Source organism: Triticum dicoccoides, chromosome 6B, assembly GCF_002162155.2.
Source record: "Triticum dicoccoides isolate Atlit2015 ecotype Zavitan chromosome 6B, WEW_v2.0, whole genome shotgun sequence".
NCBI lineage: Eukaryota > Viridiplantae > Streptophyta > Magnoliopsida > Poales > Poaceae > Triticum > Triticum dicoccoides.
Window position 1 is genome coordinate 103,482,106 of NC_041391.1, and position 5,481 is coordinate 103,487,586.

At 43.8% G+C, this 5,481-nt stretch overlaps 1 long non-coding RNA gene across 1 annotated transcript; it reads right to left on the bottom strand.

Annotated features, from left to right (window-relative positions):
• Positions 1-1,521: 1,521 nt before the first annotated feature.
• LOC119323650 lies at positions 1,522-5,467 on the bottom strand. The gene is made up of 3 exons (XR_005156436.1): positions 5,198-5,467; positions 2,099-2,281; positions 1,522-1,584 (listed from the first exon to the last, which is right to left on the bottom strand). It is a non-coding gene; the product is annotated as an uncharacterized LOC119323650 (long non-coding RNA).
• Positions 5,468-5,481: the final 14 nt, after the last annotated feature.

Sequence of the window (5,481 nt, forward strand, 5' to 3'; positions counted from 1 at the left end):
GCGCCCAACAATTCTTATTCACGGGAAAGCCAACCGAAAGATTCGATTCGGACTTCGTAGAGCCGGTGCTGCTGCTGTCTGCGTAGGGCCGTCCCCCACTCCCGTCCCGGGGCGCTAAGGGGTTTTGTTTTAGGAACAGACGGCGGTGGTTTGCTGACGCCTCGAATCGACGCTTTTGTTGCGACATGCTAAGTTTTCTCCCCTATTGCTAGTAGGTTGATGGGTCGCACGCCCGGCACACATGTTTTGGCCTTGCTTGTGTGTCCATAACTCAAAATAGGTGACCTAACGGCCGCCGCCCGACTAAACATACCAATAGTCACCAAATTCATATGGGCTACTGAGGAGTAGGCAATGATCTTCTTAAGATCGATCTGTCTTAAAGTGGTCAAGGAAGTATATATTATAGCAATCGCGCTTAGAGTATAAATGAAAGGAGTGAAACAAAGTGTCGCCTCGGGAAACATGGGTATGGAAAATCTTAAAAACCCGTAGGTTCCCAATTTTAAAAGAATTCCAGCCAAGATGACGGATCCAGCCGTAGGTGCCTCTACAGGTGCTTCGGGTAACCAAATATGAACTGGTACCATAGGCACTTTGACGGCAAAAGAGGCGAAAAAAGCAATCCATAGAAGGATTTGGCGCCGCTCACTAAATTCAGTGGTTAATAAAATTTGTAAATCGGTGGTTCCTGTTTGGAGAAGAATCAACAGAATAGCTAATAGCATAAAAACGGATCCAAGTAAAGTATATAGGAAAAACTGATATGCTGCCTTGATCTTTCTTTGTCTCGAACCCCATACCCCTATAATGATGGTAGAGTCAGGGGTGGCCCCAAAGCGGAATTGACCGGTGGTAGTTGGTCGAAGCTCCACTGGGTAGCCACTCCCTTCTCAGGGAACCGTATGTGAGACTTCCGCATCATAAGGCTCCGTCCCGAGCTTCCGTCGTCGGCCCTTGTCATTAGACCACTATGCTTGTCTTTTCCGCCTTGACTCTCGAATCTTTTGCTTCTCGGGTGGTGGCGAACAATGCTGCTTGCGTAGCGGGAGATGCCCGCCCGTCGTTTAGGCCTGCTTCCTGCCCGAAAGAAGGCTAGCCGGACTAGTGGTAGGGGACCCAACCGTAAAAAACCCTACCCTATTCTCGAACCCTCTGCCGAGCTCTACCCTGCCTGCGTTTATTGGAAGGGCGCCAAAGAAATGTCTCCACCTGCTGCCAACAGTCTTTCTTCGGAATTCTACTGAACGGGTCGATCCTCCCCTCCGTTTGTTTTAGCAACTTATCCTAAGGTCTCTTCGCCATGAACTCTCCGGCAACGACAGAGGAACTAACCTGCCTGCAGTGGCGGGGCGGCTTTTTTGTTAATAAGACCTGGATGATTATCCCTACCTTCGGTAGCTTACGAGTTTACGTCCATCCCTGGTCGGGTACAGTTTCCTTTATTTTTTTTCCTTGTAGCCGTTACCCGAATTCGCGCAAGTGTGTCCACACCCCCCTTGACTTGATGAGGAATTCATTCTCACGTATATGCTCTGGTGATATGACCATATCGAGTGATCCAGTGACATATAAAGCAAATATCTAGAATACATACATCTTTGAGAAGTTATTGTAATGTAACAATAAATCTTAATAATGTAAATCAATAATGTGTACATGGTTATGATTAGGAGTAACCTACGAGTCTAGGAGTCTAGAACAATCCTATAAAGTGATCGGATATTGAAATGAACTACTTCACCTTATTTTCCAATGAAACCCGTAAGTTTCTTAGGAATTACCAATCTCTATAAAACCATCTAAATGGATGTTTTTGTCCTAAGACCTCATAATTAACATTTCTCTAAATTGGCATATGAAATTATAGGAACACAAAAAAAAATTGAGATCAAAATCGATTCATGACCTGTTACAAAATTCATTTAAGTTTATGATAGTTGGGTTATAATGAAAGAAAATCATGCTGAAGTATCATATATAGCTAGATTTTACTTTCTTTATTTTATATGGTTCTTAATTTTCATATCAAGTTTCAATTATAATATGGTATATTTCAAAATATGTTATCAAATTTCAAAAGAGTAAATATACATACCATGAGAGGCATGATGAAAAGAATCCCACTGAAACCAGGCCAATGTCCATCATGTGCTTGCAAAGTGGAGTATGTAATAAGAACTCGTCTTAGTGCATCTAAAATAATGTCTTCCGTGACTTCTCCATAGTTTTTAAGCTTTGTAACTGGAAGAATTGCATCAGGACGATTTTGCTTCACATACTGTAGGAATCATACATTGTTAGAATATATGTGATTGGTGGGTTTGTTTCTACATACAAATAGTTTAGCTTCAAATGTTTGCTTTGCGTCTTTTTCATATATGTCCCTCTATGATTTATATCAAAAGTAAGTACTAAATTTATTACTTTCATTAAATTTGTTTTGCCGACAGTATTAAATAATGTTGTTACTTCTAATTTGGTCACACTTAGCCATCCAATAATCTTTATTTTCCTATTTAAAAAATACACTTGGTGAAGGTGGGTGTTTTTTCATATTACCCAGGCTCGGCTCCTAATAATTACTTTATTCTGTCAACAAAAGATCAACTTGCAAAAAATACATTGTATCCTACAACTACATTCCTGTCACCCGAGTTTGGTTGTGCGTCAAGGTTGGATAGGTTATGGACATCCATATTTTGATGGTTGAGGTGCGACTGGTTGAATGGGTTCAGCTAATTTTTTATTCGGCTATAAAAATCATGTTTGACTGGAATGCGCCAGCTTTGTTTTGTTGGATGGCAGCACTAGTTGTGATCACCATTCTCCATATATGGTGAGATTACCACCCATGATTCTAGAACAAAAAAGTGTTACAATGCTTGCCCAGAATTAATACATATAACGTGCTTTGTGTCCTCAAACAATGGTTTCAAATAAAAGAAGATGTGTTTGCAGTGATCCATATTCGCAACTTTTGTCTAACATTTGCAGCACCAACTCAAATGAACAACTTTATTCGGTTTTCCATCTGCAATATATGAATATAAGTGTGTAAAGTTCATGATAGTTTTCCATCTGCAATATATGACGATATCTGAACTTCTAGAGCTTGCAAATGTTCTGAACGTATGCAAGTTAAAAAAATGAAGACCACCAATTGTTCCCTTCTAGTACCAGCAAATCAGGCTTTTAATATTCTAGATAGGACTTTGATAACCCACAAACTTCAGAATTTTAACAATCCCAGCGAACGCCCTTAGGACCGCTAGACCCTGACCGGATGCTTGGCCATTACTCCACAGCGTGCACTAGTAGAAAACGGAGCTATATTACCGGTTCGTAGGGGCCTTTAGTGCCGGTTGCTGCAACCGGCACTAAAGTGTGGGGACTAAATCCCCCCTCCCCCCTAGTCCCGGTTCAGCACGAACCGGCACTAAAGGGCCACCACGTGGCACGAGACGCGCCGTGGTCTAAAGGATTTTTTTATTTTTATTTTTGAAATAAAACAAAAATAGCCCACCTACTGGGCCGGCACGGCCTGCATACGACTAGAAACACAACCTTAGTTGGGCCAGCATGCTGGCCCTTACGGCCCGGTAGGGCCCACAGGGCAGAAGACTTGCAATAGGCCCACAAAGGCCTGCTTAGAGAGGAGCTCGACACGGTAGCCACCGTGGGGCTTATAAACTGGTGCGAGCTCCTCCCAACTAGCAAGGTGGGACTAAACATTGTGCACTGCAGGTGGCAGCGCACCCCTTTAATACCGGTTGGTGGCACGAACCCGTACTAAAAGGAGGGGGTCTTTAATACCGGTTGAAGCCACCAACCCGTACTAAAGGTCACCACCTCTTTAGTGCCGCCGCCTAGCCGTTGGACACATTAGTGCTGGTTCAATTACAAAGGGAACTAATGGGTTTCACATTAGGCCCTTTTTCTACTAGTGATGGCAATTTTTGCCCCATATATAGTATGACAATTCCAACGTCAATATCATAATATTTGCCTCTACATATCCGTTGGCTAAAGAAAATACCAGCCACCATTCATAGATCTAAATATAGGGATAAGGGCATCTCTAATCAAAACCGTAAAAGGGCTTAGTGTGACATCCCAGCTTAATAGAAATGATAGACTGCTCATATTAATAAGGTGCATCTTTTTTCCGGGAAGCCCATCCAAAAAGAACCTCAAAGTTAAGTGTGCTTGGTTCGGAGCAATTTGAGGACGGATGACCAACTGGAAAGTTGATCCCAGACGCGCACGAGTGAGGTCAAATTGCGCCGAAAAGACTAGTGTTTGTCTGTGAGACCAGTCTAGATCTCAAGTGCAACGGTTAAGAACTGGTGGGTTTGGCCAGGACGTTACAATTGGTATCAGACCCGACCTTGTGGTTACACGAGCGTGTGCAGATCAATGATGCATACATGGGGCATGTGTGGATACTGCACTGGTGCACACAGATGTGTGACAAGAGGAAACATTCTTGATGGGCCGACGAGGACGCTAGTTCCTTTGGGGGGGAGGGGGGTATGTGACATCCCGATTTAATAGAAATGATAGAATGCTTGTATCAATAATGTGCACCTTCTTTTCTGGGAGCCAATCCAAAAGAAACCTCAAAGTTAAGCATGTTCGGGTTGGAGCAATTTAAAAATGGGTGACGGATCTGAAAGCTAATCCGGGTGTATACAAGTGAGGATAAAGTGCATAGAAAAGACTAGTATTGATGTATGGGGTTAGTCTAGATACTAGGCGTAATGGCCACCAAGAAATTTTACTTAACCTATCAAAAGATTATTTTTTAAAAGTTAAGCCGCACCTAGCCGAACTCTCAAAATGTTTAACCCCTAAAAGTTTGGAGGAAAAAAATCGCCTGCTTCTCATATTTGAGCAATCCAACCCAAGTACTCCCTCCGTTCCAAAATAGATGACTCAACTTTGTACTAAAGTTAGATACTAACTTTAGTACAAAGTTGAGTCATCTATTTTGGAACGGAGGGAGTAGCAGCAAAAGATTCCCTCAAGATTCCTTAGGTTCCGCATACCATCTCCTTTCGGGCCGCCCCCGGTGTTTCTTGCCTCCAGCATGCAGCTGGCACACCGGCCGACACCCGGTAGCCTCGTCGATCACCAACCGCCAAATTTCGACGAGAATCCGACCAACTTTTTCATTCCAAGGACGCACCCATACCTTCCCTTGGTTCTGTCAACGCCGCCATGGCGCAGCGCCCGGACCGCCACGGGCTCCTCACAGTCGGCCTGAGGCCCCTGTCGTGCTTCCGTCAGCTCCTCCGTCGAGGCCCGCAGGTGTCGCCTTCGTTGACGAGGACCAGGCCGTACTCACGAAGTAGGCGGTGGTTGGCTTCGCTTCTTTCAAGAGAGTGTGGTTTTATTACACCCCAGCTCGGTGCACCTCTGTTATATCCCAGCAAGAAAATATAGCAAACCATTTAGGAAAACGTTAAAATTTTGTGG